This window comes from Symphalangus syndactylus, chromosome 10 (genome assembly GCF_028878055.3).
Source record: "Symphalangus syndactylus isolate Jambi chromosome 10, NHGRI_mSymSyn1-v2.1_pri, whole genome shotgun sequence".
In the NCBI taxonomy this organism is placed as follows: Eukaryota; Metazoa; Chordata; class Mammalia; order Primates; family Hylobatidae; genus Symphalangus; species Symphalangus syndactylus.
Genome location: NC_072432.2, coordinates 61,353,469 through 61,375,969, shown reverse-complemented (window position 1 = coordinate 61,375,969; position 22,501 = coordinate 61,353,469). Strand labels below are relative to the sequence as shown.

The window sequence follows — 22,501 nt, the reverse complement described above, 5'->3', positions numbered from 1 at the left end:
GTGTCAGTCAACAGATGAATGGATAAAGAAAATGTGGTATATATACCCAATGGAACACTATTTAGCCACAAAAAAGAACAAATCTCTGTCATTGATGACAACATGGATGAGCTAGGAGGACATTATCTTAAGTGAAATAAGCCAGACACAAAGACAAACACAGTATGCTCTCACTCATAGTGGAGGCTAAAAAAGTTGACCTCATACTGAACGTATCTAAGGCAAAATAGAGATGATGAAAGGGTCAGTGAACTTTAAATAGATCGATAGGAATTCAGTTTGAATAACAGAAAAAATGAAGGATTTTAATAAATTGCAAAGAACCAGGAATCTGTAATTGTAATCTCTAGACTATGAATTTTAAAATGCAAAAAGTTATAACTATAAGGCCAGTTAATAAGTTAAAATAAAATTTTGGCCGGGCGCAGTGGCTCATGCCTGTAATCCTAGCCCTTTGTGAGGCCGAGGTGGGCAGATCACTTGAGGTCAGGAGTTGGAGACCACGCTAGCCAACATGATGAAACTCCATCTCTACTGAAAAAAAAAAAAAAAAAAATACAAAAATTAGCTGGGCATGGTCGTGTGCCTGTAATCCAAGCTACTCTGGAGGCTGAGGCAGGAGAATCACTTGAACCTGGGAGGCAGAGGTTGCAGTAAGCTGAGATTGCACCACTGCACTCCAGCCTGGGTGACAGAGCAAGACTCCATCTCAAAAAAAAAAAAAGAAATTTTAAGAAATACTGACTTCAGCAGAGAGCAGGAAAGGAAGAACAGAGAAACAAAGAACAAAGAAGACAAACAGAAAACATTAATACTTTAACCCTAAACTCAACATTATCAGTAACTGCACTACATTTTAGTGAGCTAAACATTCTAATTTAAAGGTAGTAATTGTCCAAATAAATTATAAAGCCAAGACCCAACTTTATTTTCAAGATACACTTAAATATTTAGAAAGTAATATATTAAAGGTAATTAGATGAAAAATGACATGCAATCAGTACCATGCAATCAGTAACCATAGAACTGAAGTGGCTATATTAATATCAGATAAAATACATACAAGACTAAAAGTTTTACCACAGATAAAGAGGGCAATTTCATAGTGATAAAAGTGTCAATTCATCAAAAAATATAATACATATCTATTTAAAAAGCTTCAAAATACATAACACAATTGACAAAATTAAAGAGAGAATATAAATCTATGATCTTAATATCTCTTTCTAATCAATTAATAGGATAAATACCTAATGCATGTGGGGCTTACTACCTAGATGGTAGGTTGATACGTTCAGCAAACCACCATGGCACATGTTTACCTATGTAACAAACCTGCACGTTCTGCACATGTATCTTGGAACTTAGAGCAAGATTTTTTAAAAATAGTAAAAACTAGGCCAAAAAGTCTCAGTAAGCACACAGATGATTGAAACAAGGTTAATTATTTTGACCTAACTGATATTTTAGAACATTAAACCTAATAAGTGAAGAATACACATTTTTCAATTACACATGATATACACACCAAGATAGACCATATACATGCCCATAAAATAAGTCTCAATAAAATTAAAGGCATTAAAATCACACAGATTATGTTCCCTGACACTGAAATTAGAAGTAACAATAAGATATGTAGGAAAATCCCAAATATTTGGAAATTAAAATGCTTTCATACTGTACCCAAACCAAAGAGGAGATAAGAAAAATTAGAAAATACTTTAAACTGAGTAATAATGAAATACATCAAGAATTGTGGGATATATTGAAGGAAGTGAATAGAGGGAAATTAATAGTGTGTAATATGTATTATGATTCTATTTGCAAATACAATCTATGGTAGAAAATGCTTATATTAGAAAAGAAGAATAGACTAAAATCAATAGCTAAGGTTCTACTTTAAAAGCTCTAGCTGGGCACAATGGCTCACGCCTGTAATCCTAGCACTTTGGGAGGCCAAGGCAAAAGGATTGCTTGAGCGCAGGAATTTGAGACTAGCCTGGGTAACACAGCAAGATCTCATCTCTACAAAAAAATTTTTTAAATAAAAAAATCAGCTGGGCATGGTGGTGTGCACCTGTAGTTCTAGCTACTAGCGAGGCTGAGCAAGTCTGACTCTGTTTCTTTCTTTTTTTTTTTTAATAAAGCTAGAACAAACCAAAACTAAGGAGGAGGAAGAAAATAATAAAGGCAAGAGCAAAACTCAACAAAGGAGAAAAACAACTGAGGAAATTAACAAAAGCAAAAGTCAACAGAACTGATAATTCCCCAATTTAATCCAAGAAAAAAAATGAGAATATAAATTACCTGTATCAGGAAGGATCTAACAAGAGAATATTATGAACTTTAGGCAAAAAAATTTCAACAATGTAGAGGAAATGGATACTTCCTCAAAAAATACAATTAACCTAAACATCTATAGCTAATGTTATACTTAATAGTGAACTATTGAAAGTTCCCCCTAAAATTGGGATCAAGGCAAGGATATCCACTGCAACTACCTCTCTTTTACGTTGTAGTGGTCCTAGCCTTTGCCATAAGGCAAAAAGAATAAAAGACAAAAACTTGCAAAGGAAGAAGTAAAATTATCTCTATTTGCATATGATGTAATTGTTTACAAAAAAGTCTAAAGCAATCTAAAACAACTGTTAGAACTAATAAGTGAATTTAACAGGGTTTCAAGATATAAAGTAAATATACAAAAACAATTGTATTCCTGTATACTAGCAGCAAACAACTGAAAACTAACCAGAACTTTACTTTATAATTGCATTATAAAATAAAATATTCAGGGCTGGGCACGGTGGTTCATGCCTATAATCCCAGCACTTTAGGAGCCTGAAGCAGGCAGATCAACTGAGATCAGGAGATCAAGATTAGCCTGGCCAACATGGTGAAACTGCATCTCTACTAAAAACACAAAAATTAGCTGGGCATGGTAGTGGGCACCTGTTATTCCAGCTATTTGGGAGGCTAAGGCAGAAGAATTGCTTGAACCCAGGAGACAGAGGTTGCAATGAGCCAAGATTGCACCACTGCACTCCCACCTGGGTGACAGAGCGAGACTCCATCTCAAAAATAAAATAAAATATTCAGGAACAAATGTAGTCAAAGACATGCAAGACTACTCTACTGATAACTATAAAACATTATTGAGAGAAATTAAGGCATTTAAAATAAATGGAAACATGCCAATTCTATCCAAACTGATCATAGATTCAATGTAATCCAGTGATAACAATCCCAAAGTCCTGGCCGGGCGCGGTGGCTCACGCTTGTAATCCCAGCACTTTGGGAGGCCGAGGCGGGCGGATCACGAGGTCAGGAGATCGAGACCACGGTGAAACCCCGTCTCTACTAAAAAAATACAAAAAATTAGCCGGGCGTGGTGGCGGGCGCCTGTAGTCCCAGCTACTCGGAGAGGCTGAGGCAGGAGAATGGCATGAACCCGGGAGGCGGAGCTTGCAGTGAGCCGAGATTGCGCCACTGCACTCCAGCCTGGGCGACAGAGCAAGACTCCGTCTCAAAAAAAAAAAAAAAAAAAAAAAAAAAAAAAAAAAAAAAACAATCCCAAAGTCTTTTTTAATTGGCAAGCTTGTTATAAAATTTACATGGATTTTCAAAGACTCTAGGATAGCTAAGGCATTTTGAAAAATAACAACAAATTTGGAGTATGTATATTACCTGACTGCAAGACTTACTGTAAAGATTAATCAAGAAAGTGTGGTACTGGCTTAAGGATCAAGATACAGATTTATGGAACAGAATACAGCCCAGAAATAGGATGGCACTTATAGGGCCATTTGATTTTTCAAAAGAGGCACCAAAACAAATAGGGAAGAAGGTCCTTTCAACAAATAAAACTGTAATAATCTGATGTTCATATTGGAAAAAAATAAACTGGGTCCCTCTTCACAGCACACACAAAAGTTAACTGTAAATGAATCTGTCTCACCCATCACCAGATTCACAGCTGAGGAACCTATAACAAAAGACAGGCTAACAGAAAAGCATATAAATGTATTTAAGTTTTATGTGACACAGGAGCCTTCGGAAATGAAGACCCAAAGAAACTGGAAAAACTATGTTTCTATGCTAAGTTTGATGAAGTGGAGAAGCAAAACCGGACAAAAGGGATAGGATTTAATGGTAATAAACTGGGGAGAATTTAGCAAAGCCTGTTTGTTCAGATTCTTCTGGATATCTCTGGGTCTTCAAAGTTCACATGAGGGCCATATGGCCTACTTCAAGGCAAGGTCAACTCTTTTATGGCCTGGGTCAGGGAAGAAGGGCAGGAGAAGTTCAAAGAACGACCTTCTTGCTTCTGTTCTTTCCTCAAATATCAAGTTGTTAGGGTAGTGTGTCTTGAACCCCATCAAATCATAGATCTAAACATGAAAGCTATAATCATAAAGCTTTTAGAGGCAAACATATGAGAATATCTCTGTGACTTAGGGAAAGGCAAAGTTCTGACACTGGTCACAGAAAGCCAGAAACATATAAATTTCATCAAAATTTAAAACTTCTACTCATCAAAAAGCTATTATTGAGACAATTAATAGGCAAGCCATCACATGAATAGGCAATTAACAGGCAAGTGCCCACCATGGTTAGTCATCAGGGAAATGCAAATTTAAAACATAATGGGTTATGACTACATAGCCACCACAATGGCCAAAATTAAAAGACTGACAATTCCAAATGTTGGTAAGCATAGAGCAACAAGAACTCTAATACCCTGTTGATGGGAGTGTGAGAGTTAGAAACACTTTGGGGAAAATATCTGGCAGTTCCTTACAAATCTTAACTTATATTCCTACCTTTATAACCCAGCAATCCAATCCCAGGTACTTACTCATGAGAAATGAAAACATACATCCACAAAAAGACATGTATAAGAACATTCATGGCAGCTTTACTCATTATATCCCCAAAGTGGAAACAGCCCAGGTATATCCACCAATAGAATAGACAACTTGGTATATTCACACAATGAAATACTATTCAGTAATAAAAAGACATAAACTACTGATAAAAGCAACAACATGAATGAATCTCAAAAATATTATGCTGAGTGAAAAAAGCCTTTCACAAAAGAGTGTACATATACTGTATGATTCCATTAGCAAATGAAATCTATGGCAGAAAACATTAAAACTCTGGGGCAAGTGGGGCAGGGATTGAGTGAGAAGGAGTGAAAGGGAACTTTCTGGGGTGATGGTAATGTTCTAGAACTTCACTGAGGCTCAAGTTATATGGGTGTATGTGTGTGTTAAAATTCAGTGAATGTACACTTAAAATTTGTGTATTTTCCTGCATGTAAATTTCTCATCAAATGAAAGCAAATTGTAAATATATATTTATCTCTGATTGATACCCATGTTGAAGCATTTGAGAGAAATAAGGTATTTGAAATGCCTCAAAAATTAGGTTGATTGAGAGAGAAGCAGATGAGTGGATAGATTGAGAAAGCAAGTATAAACTGCTAGGGTAAAATTAGGTGGTGAGTATACAGGGGATTATTATGAAATTATTTTAAGTATGATGTATATTTGGAAAAATTTATAATAAATGTTTATTATATTAAAATATATATATAACATTTATAATAAAATGTTTATTATATATTATAATAGATATATATTATAATATTTATAATAAATGCTTATTATTTGGGGAAATTCAGTGCATATACACTTAAGATTTGTGCATTTTATTGAATTTAAATTTTATAACAAAAGAAAAACTAAACAAATATTGAACTCTGGATAATGAGAGGCACACAGAAGAATTTAAAAGTGACTGCAATTTTTTTTGAAATATGTCAACATTTAAAATGGATAGATGGATAAATTGGTGCTCAAACAAGAACCATAAAATGTTTTTGTTTATTTTTATTTATTTTTTTATTTTTTTTGAGATGGAGTCTTGCTCTGTCGCCCAGGCTGGAGTGCAGTGGCGCCATCTCGGCTCACTGCAGGCACCATCTTGGCTCACTGCAAGCTCTGCCTCCGGGTTCATGCCATTCTCCTGCCTCAGCCTCCCGAGTAGCTGGGACGACAGGCGCCCACCACCATGCCAGGCTAATTTTTCGTATTTTTAGTAGAGACAGGGTTTCACCATGTTAGCCAGGATGGTCTCGATCTCCTGACCTCGTGATCTGCCCGCCTCAGCCTCCCAAAGTGCTGGGATTACAGGCATGAGCCACTGCGCCTGGCCATAAAATGTTAATGGTAGAATCTAGATGATGGGTATATTTGTTTCTATTGTAAAATTCTTGTATTTTTGTTGTTTGAACATTTTCAAAATAAATTGTTGAGGAAAAAAAAACTCAGTGAGGGTATAGGGCCTCTATTACTAAATGAAGGAAGAAAAAAATCGATACTAGGGCTAATTAACAGCCTGCCCCAGTGAATAATGTTTACCTACTGAGCGGTCCATTCTCACCCATTTCCTCCTATCCCACCTTCTCTGTGAGTTCAATTCTATCCTCAAAGAGTCATTCCTTTAACTTAAACTTTGCCCCTTGTTGAAATTCAAATACAGTAGTTTGACAATTCCTTATTGCCTCCCTTGGATTATTTTCCTCCAGTCCCCTAGAACTCGGTCTTATTCTTTTCTCTCCCTGAGTGTCCAGCAGTCACTATTAACATGCATCTGACTCCCAAGCACTCACTTCCCTTGCTATAGTTGCACATGTCCACATGATTCATAGATAGTTCCTTGGAACTATATCACTGCCACCTCAAAGCCAGTATTCCTTTTTTTTTTTTTTTTTTTTTGAAACAAGGTCTGGATCTGTTGCCCAGGCTGGAGTGCAGTGGTGTAATTGTAGCTCACTGCAGCCTCAAACTCCTGGGCTTAAGCAATCCTCCTGCTCCAGCCTCCTGAGTAGCCAGGACAACAGGTGTGTGCCACTACATCCAGCTAATTATTTTATTTTTTGTAGAGATGGGCTCTTGCTATGATGCCCAGGCTGGCCTCCAACTCCTGACCTCAAGTGATCCTCCCATCTTGGCCTCCCAAAGTGCTGGGATTACAGGCATGACCCACAGCTCCTGGTCAAGGCCAATATTTTCAAAACCAAAACTCTCTTCCCTCCTAAACTTACCTCTATATCTGTTATTAGTACCACCATTATTCCCAGAATACAGATTTACCTTATTCATTCATTCAATAGTTATTGGGTTTTACTTTGAAATCCCTCTGCTAGAAGTAGATGGACAAAGTGGACATAATCCCTGCTCTTTTGAGGCCTATAGTTTATTAGTCTAGTTGCTCCTTCCTTCCTTTATCCTTTCCACGTTTAATGAATAAACAGTAATCATGTTATTGCCTGAGAGAAAGGAGAGGGCTCCAGGAGTCATCAATTAATTATCGACCAGGTTACACTGGGCTATCCACCCATCACTCCTATGTGCATGGCCCTTCAGGCCCAGTGGTTTGGTACTTCTGCACCCTGCTTAGGGCATTCTAATAGTTTCTGAAGCCGCCTATGTTTCATTCTGCTGTATATCCCAGTTTGCCTGGGATGGTACTAGTTCACGCTTATTGTCACAGCGTAATTATTAATAGTGCCCCCTTTCACTGTCAAATGTATCCTGGTTTGGCCAATAAATTTTGTGACCACCCACTCCTGAACCACACACACAAACATTTCTAATTTGAGCACTTACTACTTATTCATGCAAGCCAGCAGGCCAGTGGAGCCCCTCTGTTTCCAGAAACTGGTAGATTCTAGGGGGTTAGGAAGCACTAGCTCTTCTCTGTTCTTCTAAGAGGGATCGTCTGTCCTAGGGAATTTCCTTTGCCTAAGAGTTTGGACTTTTAAACATAAAAGCCATAAAGGGTTGCAACCTCCTCCTAGTTTCCCCATTCAGCCAGATGCCTTGCCTTACATAGGGGGAGGAAAAGAACTTAGAGAAAAGGCCTGACTTATGATCTGAAAACATCCAAGATTTAGAACCCAGTTATTCATATGTATGCTCTTTTCTAATCACTAAAAGTTCTTAAAAGACATGTTTCCTATTTCCTTTTTAAAAATCTATACTCTTCTGTCCTCTTTCCCATTGTAAAAACAAAGCAAGAAAAAAAAAATTCACAAACTGGACAGCCCTCAGAATTACAGATTTGGAGCGACTCGAGCAATGGGATATGGCCAGAGCAAATTTATGGACAGAAAAAGGAAGGTAACATATAGAAAACGGAAGTGAGGTACAGAAACAGCCAGATTGGTTACAGCTCAGCCTTTGCCTTATTTAGACTCAGTTTGAACAGCTAGCCGCCTGTGAGTGGACTCTATCCTTCTGCCTCAGTTTTGGCTAAGACTCAGCTCTTATTACGTACTCCTAAATCAGGTTCATAGTTTGTCTACCTGCTAAGGTAGCTTACAGTTTATCCATAAGGACTCAACTATGTGAGTACAGAGACTTTCTCAGGGCAGATTTTAGTTTTATTTAACAAGGGTAAGCTGATTAAATGCTTGTTGAAGTTACAAATATTAGCTCTTTGCACCTACTGTGCTTGAGTTAGTTATTTTCCTAAGTACTGTACAGGTCTAGACAAAAAGAAAGCAGCAAGGTATCTAAAAGATTAAAAAGACGTAGATGAGAGAACGTACAATTCCACAGGGCAGCAAAAATAAACTTTACTTGGTTTACATTTGCCCAACTGTATATGGCCCCACCTCTTAGCTTTCACACTGTATATAATTCTGTACAGCAATATTAGAACCAAGTATTCCCCTTTTTGTTCACTCATTGCCTCTCTGCATCATGAACACTAGTGCCTGAGATGCTTACTTCAGAATTGAGACAGGCAATTGGGCCAAAACCTGTTGAACCTCAGTGAATATAAAACATGAGTGGCAGAAAAAAGCAAAGGAAGGAGGGAAGGTGGGAAGGCAGACAGACAAAAGAAAGAGCATCCAAATAGAAAGAAGTCATATTATCCTCATTTGCTGGTGATAAAATCTTATATTTGGAAAAACCTAAAGACTCCACCAAAAAACTATTAGAGCTGATAAATTCAGTCAAGTTGAACGATACGAAATCTACAAAAATCAGTAGCATTTCCATATGTCAACACTGAACAATCTGAAAAAGAAATCAAGAAAGTAATTTCACAATAGGTACACATAAAATAGGAATTAATCAAAAAAATGAAACATCTGTATGATGAAAACTATAAAACACTGATGCAAGAAATTGAAGAGGACACAAAAAAATTGAAAGACATTCGATGTTCATGGACTAGATCAATATTGTTAAAATGTCCATACTACCCAAAGCACTCTAGAGAATCACTGCAATCTCTAACAAAATACCAATGACATTCTTCACAGAAATAGAAAAAAAAATTCTGAAATGTATATGCAACCACAAAAGATTCAAAAGAGCCAAAGCCATTCCAAACAAAAAGAATGAAACTGGAGGAACATTACCTGACTTTAAATTATGCTACACAGTTATTATAACCAAAACAGCACAGTATTGGCATGAAAACAGACCCATAGACCAATGGAACAGAATGGAGAACCCAGAAATAAATTGATACATCTATAGTGAACTCATTTTCAACAAAGGTGCCAAGAACATACATTGGGGAAAGGACAATCTCTTCAATAAATAGTGCTGGATATCCATATGCAGAAGAATGAAACTAGACCCCATGTCACTATATACAAAAATCAAATCAAAATGGATTAAATACTTAAATCTAAGACCTCGAAGTATGAAACTACTACAAGAAAACAATGGGAGAACGCTCTAGGACATTGGACTGGGCAAAGGTTTCCTGAGTAATACCCCTCAAGCACAGGCAAGCAAAACACGAGCGGGACTTTTAGGGTGCACTACTCTCAACACCTGAGAAGCAAAACTATGAAAATAAAAGCAAAAACTCCCCCGACCCAACCCTCCTGGTCTCCTAGTCATTCTTCAAGTTCTGAGTTAATGTATGCCTGATTTTAAAACACCGGTTTTGTAGCCAGACGGACTACATTCAGAGCCAGATTCACTATATGGTGAATTCAGACCCAGATGCACTATATGGTGCACCATCCTTATATATCTTAAGCACCTGGTCAATGGGTGCTGTCATCATATTTGCCAAGAGTTATCCCAGGTGGGAGTGATAGAGCAGTGAACAAAACAGACACAGCCGATGGCCTCCTCCAGGTGACACAGCCTTCCAAAAATAATAGTAATTAAATAAAGCATTGTAACAACACTCACTTAAACACCTCTGGTCGGGACCGCCCTGTGACTATGTCTGGAATTTGTCTCAATTAGCACCCACAACTGTTTTATAAGTCTTCAAAGCCTGTCTCCTCGCAGGCCTTGAACCCCTGGGCACAGAGACCAGCGGCTGATCCCTACCTTTGGGCGCTCGCCTCTGCACTGTGCCTGGCCCTCAGCAGGCCCTACCGACTGTCCTTTCTGACAACAGGAGGAGGGCTGTTGGTGGCACTGACAAATCAAGCGGGTGTCGGACCTCAGCGCCTAGAGGGAGTGGTCTGTCTCCCTCCTTTCCGCCCGGTCTCAGTCTCCCGCCCAGATCCCCTCCCACCGGCAGTAGCCAACAGCCTGCCCCAGCCTTGACCCCATCCATTCTCTCAGCTTACTCTCAGGGTCCGAAACATGAAAAAACCAGCAGCTGAGCAAGGTCTCTGACCTCTGTTCCACTCGCCCTCGCACTCCTTGCTGCTGCGCCTAAAAGCAATCCCAGGCCCACCGCGCCCGCCCACACTGGCTTCCCCCAGACACCCCCGACTGCGATTCCCCTACCAGACTTGGCAGTTCCCCAGGGTGTTCGCATTAGTGCCAAAGGGAAACATTCGTCGTTAATTACGTTGCCTCTTAATGACGAGCGTCTGCCGGGCGGCTCCTCTCAGAAGGGAAAAGTGTTCGGAATCGCAACATTTCTGGCCCTGAGCTCTGGAAGGGTCGAGCTCTGCTAGGGGCCCAGGGCTGAGAAAACGCACGACCCCGGGGGTCCGTCCACCTCTTCAGGGAACCCACACATTCCACAGATCGTTGTGAAACAGAAAAAGTGTTCCTTCTGAAGACCAAGGGCGTCCCTACAAGACAGATTCCGTCCTCTTCCCTTTGGCTTCTTGGTGAGGGCGACCCTCTGCTGAGAACGCTTCCCTCCAGCTCACCACGGAGGACGCTGTGGAGCAAAGAAAGGGCCCTCTTGTGTGTCTTTGCTAACAGTGCACGCAAGGCTTCTCGGGTGAAAGAGGCCTGAGCCACTTCTTTTGAAGTCCTAAATGTATTTTTTAAATGAAGACATGCCAAACAGCTACAAAAAGTTGTAATTGTGCTGTATTTTAAAGGTCCGCCTTGATTACCAGTGTTCTTTACACGCATGCAACTGTAATGACTGCCTGCAGAAGCTCATCTGGAGATAAGGCCTAAAGGCCATATGTGAGGCCCTTGATGGACATGAGGCCAGGATCAAATAGCTCTTCTCCTCTCCCCTCTGAGATGAGCTCTGTGACTGCAAATACACAGGGAGGGGAGGGGAAGTGGCCTGAGAGAGGGGGCTGGAGGAGAATTAACCCTACAGCAGAGACAGTGAGGTTTAAAAAAATAAGTGGACTTGAGAACTGGGTTCATTATTGGGTGCCTGTGAGGATACTTCACCTTCTTCTTGCCTCATTACCCATCTGTAAGCTAAGGAATGTTGAAAGAGGCTTTGTTCTCCAACAAAGATAAAAACAGTTCTAAGGAGAAAAGAGGCCATGGGCCGGGAAGCAGGAATGCACTGCTAAGAGCACCCTGAAGATGTTTCTTTTCTCCTTCTTGCCTCCCTCCTCTCCTCCCTGAGATGGAATCAAAATGCTTTAACAGGCAGTTGGCAAAGAACACGATTCATCCCAACCAAGTAGAGAGTTTTTCTTGTGTTTGATATTTATTAAAATCTTGGAATTCCACACTTCATCCATTTTCCCCATGGCTTCCCTTCATGCATAAACGGCAAAAAGGATGCCGCTTGTTACATAAACTTGCCAGGCTGCAAAAGCCCAACATTCTATTTTCTCCCTAAGTGGGGTGCGGGAGGAAGCGTGTGTTTATTATGTATTATAAAGAGCTTCGCACTACCTAAAACCAAAGTAATTAGGCAGTGCAAGTCAAAAATAGTTTTGAAATGTTATCAATAAAGTGACAAAACACTTTTTTTACATTTCTGAGAAATGCATTCCTGACTTAATATTGCTTCTGCTCTCTCTGCATTTGCTACTAGAAAAGAAACGCCTTCTTTCTCAGTCTATCTTTGCACCATCACCTGGACACCCTCCGAGATGAGTCACAGGCAGAGGAAATTATCGTGATTGCATACTGTTTAGTCTGTAAACTTCAGCTGTGCGAACTGCTTCCTGGGCAACCCAGTTGCCTGCCATTTAACCTGCCTGGATGGATGAGCTCATTAATGAGCCGCCCCACAGGCTTTCTCGATTGGCTCTTCTCCAGACCCTAGTTCTCTTTCTTCACCCAGTGGTCACTGGTTCACCAGCCTTCCTTGTGTGATGAAGCAAGTCCTCACCCCACTCTCACTGCGCTCCTCCCTCCTCCTGGAGGAGACCTTAGAAAGGGTGGCAGGAGCAGTCATTCCAAGCATCCAGTGGAGCCTGCACTTTTCACAAAGGCCACCCTTTCTCCAGGACGCCACCAACTCCTCAATGCCCTCCTCCCGGGTTCCTTGGGAGGGAGGGGAATCAAGTCAGCAATTCTTTCTTCCTCCTTTCTTCGCCAAGAGGCTGCTTCCCCATCATGGGTCAGCGCCAGCCTAGTAGGGAACCCTGAATTCCTCTCATTGTTTTCCCCCTTACAGAGAAGCAGAGTGGCCCCAGACGGTGGGAAGCCCTCCTAGGAGTCTCATTGAGGACTCTCACAGCTACCAGTTGGGGGTTGGGGGTGAGGGGTGGGGAGAGATGGAAAGCCTTGGGTTTTAATGTTTATATAAGAAATAGCAATTCAGGCTCTCCCTCACCCATGTGTCCTGTGGTGAGTGTGTCTCTAGGGAAAATCCTGGTATTTGCTTTCCAGTTTAAAAAAATTTAATTATCAAGATCCTGGCTTTTTGTGCCTTGGCTTCCTGCTTTCTAAGAAAGCCAAAAGCACTTGGATTAAATAAAATTAAGTCCAGACTTCCTTTCGTGGACCCCAAGAGAACACTGCTCCTCTCCTCTCGACCACGTCTCTTCTCAGTGTGCTCCACCCCATCTCTCTCTTATTTTTTCCTTTTTGCTTCACTTCCTGCCTCTCCAACCATCTTATTTAATTGGCTTCTGGGCCTTTTTTTTTTTTCTTTTTCCATTTTCGCCACTCTTGAACCCAATTTTATCCTTGACACTATTTCAATCAGCTTCAGCCAGGAGCTAGTAGTGAAGAAAATCTTGGACAAAATTGACAAGTGCTGCTTGTTTTTTAACCTAACCTATCAGAGTCTTCTAGCGGTTAAGAGCACCTCAGGCCCCTTCTTTTTACCAAGGATCCTGGAACTGCTTTTTTAAAAAAAATTTTGATAAATGCCAAAAAGTCACACAAACTGTAGAATATCTTAGGTGTTTACACTAAAAAATTGTCCCTTAACCCACACTCACAAAACAATGTAACTAAAGATGTCATGTAAGTCTAAATATGAAGCTCCTTGTGAATTTGGGACCCCAGTCCAAGCCTCTGATGTCCATTTCCCCTTGAAGAACCTTGTGGCCCCCATATTGCTCTTCTTATCTTGGCTCAACTAGCTACTGGGGAATTTGAGCAGCAGGGCAGAGTACTGATTCCTCTATTGCCAGTCCTCTCCCCTGCCTGGGCAGTCTGAGACCCTCTCTCCTGCAGTAGGGCACTCAGTTGAAAACGGTGGCTTTCTGCCTTCAGGTATCCACTGATAACCTGATGGTGATTGTTAATAACGTTATTCTTTTACAACCATGACTGGTTTTCCAACACCACACACAAGGGTGTTTTTAAATTGATTTTTAACTCTGTTTTCAAATAATAAAAGTGTTTTAGAATTAGCATCATTTGAAAGAACAGCAGATCCAATTGTTGGAGCTGAGTGATAGGTACTCAGGAATCATTATGCTGGACTCTCTACTTTCATGTATGTTAGACATTTCCATAACAAAAATAAAATATAAGTAAGATGCTCTTGAATCTAAATTTACTCTAAATACTAGCATTAAGAATAAAATGTTCTGGGGTGGGTGCTGTGGCTCACTCCTGTAATCCCAGCACTTTGGGAGGCCGAGGTGGGCAGATCAATTGAGGTCAACAGTTTGAGACTAGCCTGGCCAACACGGAGAAACCCTATCTCTACTGAAAAAGAAAAAATCCTAAAGAATTAGCCAGGTGTGGTGGTACACACCTGTAATCCCAGCTACTCAGGAAGCTGACGCAGGAGAATCGCTTGAACCTAGGAGGTGGAGGTTGCAGTGAGTAGAGATTGTGCCACTGCACTGCAGCCTGGACAACAGTGAGACTCCATCTCAAAATAAAATGTTCTGAATTTCTCTGTATAAGTTGAGAGAACAACCTTTACCACTATTTCCTAAGGAAAATTTTTGTCTGGCTTTCTGGGCATATGTTTGTGTGTGTGTTTGAGGTTTGTTTAGCACAATCTGAGATATAGGACCCAGATGATGATGATTTTGAGACAGTGTCTCGCTCTGCTGCCCAAGGTGGAATGCAGCGGCATAATCACGGCTCAATTCAGCCTCAGCCTCCTGGGTAGCTGAGACCACAGTTTTGTGCCACCATGCCTGGCTATTTTTTATTTTTTTTGAGACAGGGTCTCTGTATGTTGGCCAGGCTGGTCTCAAACTCCAGGACTCAAGCAATCCTCCTGCCTCAGCTTCCCAAAGTGCTACAGGCATGAGACACCATGCTGGGCTAGTGAGACCCATTTTATTATTAAACTATGTTTTTTTAATGTTAAAAATATTATAATTGTTTTAAAGCAGTTGACTTCATTGAAAAACATTTATTAAGACTTACTAAATGTGAAGCTGTAACAAATAAGATGTAAGAAAAATAATTACAGACTTACTGGTACATTTGGAGTAGCACTGTTAAGTAGCAAGAAAAGCTCAGGAGAGCAGATTCCAATCAGGGGAAGAGGCAATAGGAATGGTTTTTCAGAGAAGCTGGCCTTTAAGCTGAGCCTTGAAGGATAAGAGAAATTTCACCAGACTAGACAAGGAGGAGGAGGTCGAGTTATTCTAAGGAGGAACTGTGAGAGTTCATGCCCCAAGGTAAGTGTCTAGCATATTTGAAGTTTGCTGAGCACATCTGTGTGTACGTGCAGGATGTGTATTTGTCTGGGAGAATGCTGGGGGCAGTGGAAAGACCTAGATGAAGGCAAAGTTCTGAATGTGTCTCCCCAAATTCCTATGTTGAAACAATCCCCAGTGTGAGACTATTAACAGGCAGCCTTTTGGGAAGTCAGGCTCAGTTCTCATGAATGGGATGAGTGCCTTTATAAAAGAAGCTGAAGGGCCGGGCGCGGTGGCTCACGCTTGTAATCCCAGCACTTTGGGAGGCCGAGGCGGGCGGATCATGAGGTCAGCAGATCGAGACCACGGTGAAACCCTGTCTCTACTAAAAATACAAAAAAATTAGCCGGGCGTGGTGGCGGGCACCTGTAGTCCCAGCTACTTGGAGAGGCTGAGGCAGAAGAATGGCATGAACCCGGGAGGCGGAGCTTGCAGTGAGCCGAGATTGCACCACTGCACTCCAGCCTGGGTGACAGAGCGAGACTCCGTCTCAAAAAAAAAAAAAAAAAAAAAGCTGAAGGCAGCTCATTTACCCCTTCCACCATGTGAGGATGTAGCAACCAGGCACTATCCATAAGGCAGAGAACAAACTCTTACCAGACACCAAATCTGCTTCCACCTTGATCTTGGACTTTCCAGCCCCCAGAACTGTGAGCTATAAATTTCTGTTTATCAGTTACCCAGTCTACAGCATTTTTGTTATAGCAGCACAAACAGACTAATACACTGTATCTGTTTTCACACTGCTATAATGAAATACCTGAGACTGGGTAATTTATAAAGGAAAGAGGTTTGATTGACTCACAGTTAATAAGTCAGGCCTCCGCATAGCTGGGGAGGCCTCAGGAAACTTACAAACATGGCAGAAGGCAAAGGAGAAGCAAGTACCTTTTTCACAAGGCAGCAGGAAAGAGAGAAGAGCAGGGGAAACCAGCACTTATAAAACCCTCAGATCTCATCAGAACTCACTATCAGTAGAACAGCATGGGGGAAACTGCCTCCATGATCCAATCACTTCCCACCAGGTCCCTCCCTTGACACGTGGGGATTACAATTGGACATGAGATTTGGGTGGGGACACAGAGCCAAACCATATCAGATACCATGCTAAGAAGTTGCAGCTTTACCTTTTAGGCCAGTAAGTCTGGGGTGGGGCCTAGGAATCTGCATTTATCAAGTTCTTTAGGTGATTTTTATGCAGGTGGTCTGGAGATCTCGCTGTAATAAATACTGTTCAGAGGGGCTCTGTGACAGATAAATGAAATTTATAGAAAGTGACAGAAGACACATTTTTATAAAATGGTAGGCATGGTATTAAGTGTGAAGCACCAAAGAGACATAAAACTTGAACCCAGGCCGGGCGCGGTGGCTCACGCTTGTAATCCCAGCACTTTGGGAGGCCGAGGCGGGCGGATCACGAGGTCAGGAGATCGAGACCACGGTGAAACCCCGTCTCTACTAAAAATACAAAGTTAGCCGGGCGTGGTGGCGGGCGCCTGTAGTCCCAGCTACTCGGAGAGGCTGAGGCAGGAGAATGGCGTGAACCCGGGAGGCGGAGCTTGCAGTGAGCCGAGATTGCGCCACTGCACTCCAGCCTGGGCGACAGAGCGAGACTCCGTCTCAAAAAAAAAAAAAAAACTTGAACCCAGTCCTCAACACATAATTAAAGTAGGCTGATAAGATTTATTACAGCCACTAGGTATGGTTGTACAGGCTGTGCACTACACCACAATGCCATCTAAGAAGGTACTGTTAACATTTTAGACATCATAGATTTGTGTATTTGTTACAATTTTTGGCGGATACATCCAATGTCTTATTCTAATAAAAAGAGGATACTACAGCAATTTTTCAACGGATGGAAATAGTGTCTTGAGGAAGGTAGTGGTATATTGTTATATTAATGGCTCCAGTGAATCACATTTTCTGGTATCCACACCCTTCTTTGGTCCTCTGCTATATTAACTCTGAGCCATTGGGAAATCAGCAAATGTGACACAGACTTTGCAAAATTCCCAATGATCAAGGCCAAGTTCTCCGTGATTTTTATGGACTTTCCCTTATCATCAAAAGATGGCTGCTGCTGATCCAAACAGCTATAGGCATCACATCTGCATTCAAAGTAGGTAGAAAAGGAGCAGTGTGGGCAATGCCTACCAGAATGTCTTTTCTCTCTTCTCTTCTCTTTTTTCTTTTCTTTTCTTTTGACAGAGTTTTACTCTGTCACCCAGGCTGAAGTGGAATGAAGCAATCATGGCTCATTGCAATTTCAAACTCCTGGGCTCGAGTGATCCTCCTGTCTCAGCTTCCCAAGTAGCCAGAAGTATAAGGTGTGTACCACTGAACCTGGCTAATTTTTTTTTATTTATAAAGACGGGGGACTCACTATGTTGCACAAGCTGGTCTCAAACTCCTGGCCTTAAGTGATCCTCCTCCTTCTGCCTCCCAAAGCACTAGGGTTACAGGTGTGAGCTACCATGCCCAGCCCCAGAGCTGCTTTTATTAGAAAAGCAAATTTTTTTCCAGCAACATTCCAGCAGACTTTCATTTGTATCTCATTGATCTTTGTCATTTGGCCATTGTTAGCTGCAAGGGAGTCTGGAAAATGGAATATTTAGCTTTTCCAAGCCTCTGTAGTAAAACATGACAAGGAAATAGGAGTTTAGGAAAGGATATTGGGTTGACTAAATGCAGTGCCTGCTATGGTTTTAATCATGGGTCCCATACATAGCCATGCTCCTATTAATACCACTGTGTTAGGCCATTCTTGCATTGCTAGAAAGAAATATCTGAGGCTGGGTAATTTATAAAGAAAAGAGGTTTAATTGGCTCAATTTCTACAGGCTGTACAAGCATGGCACCAGCATCTGCTCAGCTTCGAGGGAGGCCTCAGGGAGCATTTACTCATGGGAGAAGGTGAAGCAAGAATGGGTGTGTCACATGATGAGAGTGGGAGTGAGATGGGGGGGAAGTGCCACACTTTTACATAACCAGATCTCCTGAGAACTTGCTGTTGCAAGGACAAGCCATGCAGGATCTACCTTCATGACCCAAACACCTCCCATCAGGCCCCACATCTAACACTGGGGATTGCATTTCAACATGAGATTTGGGGGGACAAATATCCAAACTATATCAATCACAAATGTATACAACATGGAGACTGGAAGCTACTAGCCAATTTCCAAGCTTTATCTTACAATTCAAAGGGAAGAAATTATCTCCAAGCCATTGATTTATTCAACAAATATTTACTGAGGATAATTCTACAAGTTAGACATTGAGCTAGGCTTTGAAATACCATCCCTGAGATTCAGGAATGGACCTACTGTTCTGCAGGACGAAGAATTCAGCCTCCCTGTAGGCCTGGAGAGAAGGGATAAATATTGCCAACAGCCTCTCATTTCACTGTAACTTCCATTTTCACATCTATTTCATTTATCTTTTTTTTTTTTTTTTTTTTTTGAGACAGTCTTGCTCTGTCATCCAGGCTGGAGTGCAGTGGCGTGATCTCGGCTCACTGCAACTTCTGCCTCCTGGGTTCAAGCAATTCTCGTGCCTCAGCCTCCCGAGTAGCTGGGATTATAGGTATGCACCACCATGCCCGTCTATTTTTTGTATTTTTAGTAGAGACAGGGTTTCGCCATGTTGGTCAGGGTGGGTCTCGAACCCCTGACCTCAAGTGATCCACCCACCTCTGCCTCCCAAAGTGCTGGGATTACAGGTGTGAGCCACTGTGCCTGGCCTTCATCTATTTCCTCTTTTAACTTCCATTTCCATTCCCATTTTCCTTGTATCAGTTAGCTTTTGATGCAATAACTAACCATCCTGAAACTTTGTAGCTTAAAACAATAATCATGTATTGTTACTCACAAGTCTGCAGGTCAAGTGGCTGGTTCTTCTGATCTGGGCCAGGCCTGGCTGGTCCCAGCTAGGCTTGCTCATGTGTTTGCAATTCACCAGTGGGTCAGCTGAGGGCACTTAGCCTAGGATGGCCTCACTCACATGTCTGGTGGTTGGTGCTGGCTGTCAGCTAGGGCAGTGGGGTAACAGGGCCACGTGTCACTCATTCTCCAGCAGGCTTGCTGAGGCTTATAAATAAGGTGGTGGTTATGGGATTCTCAAGAGTAGGAAGAGTGGGCAAGCCCTAATGTGCTAGGACTTTTCAAGTTTCTGCTTGTGTCATATTTGCTACCTGTTCCATTGATCAAAGTAAGTCACAAGCTCGGCCCAGATTCCAGAGATGGAGAAATAAAAGTCCATCTGATGATAGGTGGAGCTTCAATCACACTGCAAGGGCAAGAGAGCAGGGAAGGGAAGAATTTGTGTTCATTTTGTTAACTCCCACACTTCTTTTCTTCCACTACATAGGACACCAAAAATTTGTTAAGCTGATTAATGATCTTTGAGGCCAGGTGCAATTCACTTCTATCAAACATTGGTAATAGTGCTTCTGCACTATTAGGGGAAAAAAATAATAAAAGGCCTGGCGTGGTGGCTCACGCCTTTAATCCCAGCACTTTGGGAGGCTAAGATGGACAGATTGCTAGAGCTCAGGAGTTCAAGACCAGCCTGGGCAACATGGCAAAACCCCAACTCTACAAAAAATACAAAAATTATCCGGCTGTGGTGGCATGTACCTATAGTCCCAGCTACTTGAGAGGCTGAGGTGGGAGGATTGCTTGAGCTCAGGAGGTAAAGGTTGCAGTGAGCCGAGATCATGCTGCTGAACTCCACAACAGAATGAGACCTTGTCTCAAAACAAAAAACAAAAAAACAAAGCCTGAATTATTCACCACCAACTCCTACGCCATTGGCTGTCAACATTTATGAACTAAGACCCATTAGCAAGAAATTTATTTTACAGTATCCAGAATATACATGTACACATTTTTTTTTTTTAAGAAAAGTAAGTATGGGCCAGTTGCAGTGGCTCACATGTGTAATCCCAGCACTTTGGGAGGCTGAGGCAGGCAGGTCACTTGAGGTCAGGAGTTTGAGACCAGCCCGACATGGTGAAACCCCATCTTTACTAAAAATACAAAAATTAGCTGGGCATGGTGGTGCATGCTTGTAATCCCAGCTACTTGGGAGGCTGAGGCAGGAGAATGGCTTGAACCCATGAGAGAGAGGTTGCAGTGATCCAAGATGGTGCCACCACACTCCAGCCTGGTGACAGAGTGGTACTCCATCTCAAAAAAAAAGAAAAAAAAGAAAAATAAGTTATGACCCACTAAATTAATTCACCACCCACTAATGGGTTATGATCTGTACTTTGAAAAGCATTTTCATAAGCTGAGGCCAGGAACACCACTTTTCTAGGCAAAGGGAACAGCAGGTTCCCTTTGAGGGTTTCAGTAAAGAGCCTGAGTTTGGAGCTTGCAGGATCAAAAGAAGACTAGCATGCGGGGAGCCTACTGAATGGGAGATGAGGTGGGAAATGTAGACAAAGGTCTGCCAGGAAGGTCTGCAGGTTGTGGCAGGGCATTCGGGACCTACTCTTCAAAAAAAAATAAAAAAAATAATAAAGGGTCTTGCTAGGTTGCCCAGGCTGGTCTTAAACTCCTAGGCTCAAGGGAGAGATTCTCCTCCTTTAGCATCCTGAGTAGCTCGGATCAGGAGCATGCTGCCATGCCTGGCTTCCATTATTCTAATGGAAGCTCCCAGTGGTTTTAAGCAGGGAAGTGACATGATATAATCTATTTTCCAAAATAGTTTCTCCTGACCTCATGCACAGCCCTGAAATGATTGCAGAATGACCTAATTTTCTCTAAATTTAAAACAAGCCTGGAATGGTTTTAAGACCCTCCGTAGAGAATTCTTTCACTCTCCCCCACATTCATTCAATGAAACTCATTTCCTGGTTCCCTTCCCTCCACAAGGGCGCCTACCCTCTGCTGAGCAATCTGGAGACCAGAATCCTGCAGAAATAAGAGTACTGACGTTTTAAAATTCCTCTTTCTATCAAGTCCAGTACTTTTATTATCCTTCTGTCACTAAGAATCCACATATCTGCTGGCCACACTGCCCTCCTGGCTAGAGTCATGCATACCCATGGATGTTTTGTTTTTTTTTTTCTTTTTTTTTCCTGATTTGTAACATTGACACTTGGAAGGACATCTGTAAGTTTTGGCAGCTGGCTCCTCACAGCTTGGAAGCAGGTCTCCTCTCCCAGTGGGGGTCTCCATCTCTGCTGGGACATCTGCAGTGCCTGCTGTTGGGAGCTGCCACACATGGTCTGAGTCGGAGGTCGCACAGACTGAAAAGGAAGCTGAGAGAGGGATTGCTTAGCAGGAGATGAGCAGATTTCCCAGGGCCTGGGCCTCCTTGGCTGGTCCCCAGGAGATGAGTTCCAGCTGCTTTTCTTTTTTGCTTCTTCTTCCTCTCCCCACCCCCCTTTCCCTCCTTCAGCCAACCCGCAGTCCAGACAATATTTCGGGTGGAAAACATCACTGTCAAAAAAGAAGAATCCAGGGAATGAGAAGCTGAAAAGCTGAGGGGGAGCTCCCCTCTTCTGGAAGTCTGTTCCACAGATCTGTCACCTCTTGTCTGGGAAAGATGAAGGGGTTCAGCAAACACACTCAGATGTGTGTTCCTGCGACCTGTTAGCCCCTCACTTCCCTGTGCCCCCTTTCCACTTCCCCTTCCCACGCTAATGACTTGCCCCAAGTCTGTGGTGAGCATCCCAACAGATTTATTTTCTTTGCGGTTTCCAAAATAGATGCTTTCAAAGCTTAAAGATACTGGTAGGAAAAGGGATATTGAAGGGAGAGGAGGAAGAGGAAAGAAAGAAGTGGCATTGAAAAGTAGAGCAGGCCAGGCACAGTGGCTCATAGCTGCAATCCCCGCACTTTGAGAGGCCAAGGTGGGCGGATCACTTGAGACCAGGAGTTTGCGACCAGCCTGGGCAACATCATGAGGCCCTGTCTCTACAAAAAAAAATGTTTTTTTAATTAGTTGGGCATAGTGGCAGGCCTGTAGACCCAGCTACTCATGAAGCTGCTGTGGGAGGATCACTTGAACCCAGGAGGTTGAGGCTCCAGTGAGCTGTGAGCCGTGATTGTGCCACTGCACTTCAGCCTAGGTGACAGAGCTAGACCCTGTCCCCCAAAAAAACAAAACAAAACAAAACAAAAAACAACAACAACAAAGAGAAGAAAAGTGGAGAAGCTCGTAAGTCAATAAATTGTAATGGTTAAAGGCAGGAGCTCCAGA

General features: G+C 42.1%; 1 long non-coding RNA gene across 1 annotated transcript in view; it reads right to left on the bottom strand.

The window, feature by feature from the left end:
* The window catches only part of LOC134731526 (uncharacterized), a 94,128-nt gene extending 82,936 nt beyond the window's left edge, over positions 1 to 11,192 (bottom strand). Inside the window, exon 1 of the long non-coding RNA XR_010113862.1 lies at positions 10,791 to 11,192. This is a non-coding gene — a long non-coding RNA (uncharacterized lncRNA). The remainder of the gene's footprint in view (positions 1 to 10,790) is intronic.
* Positions 11,193 to 22,501: the final 11,309 nt, after the last annotated feature.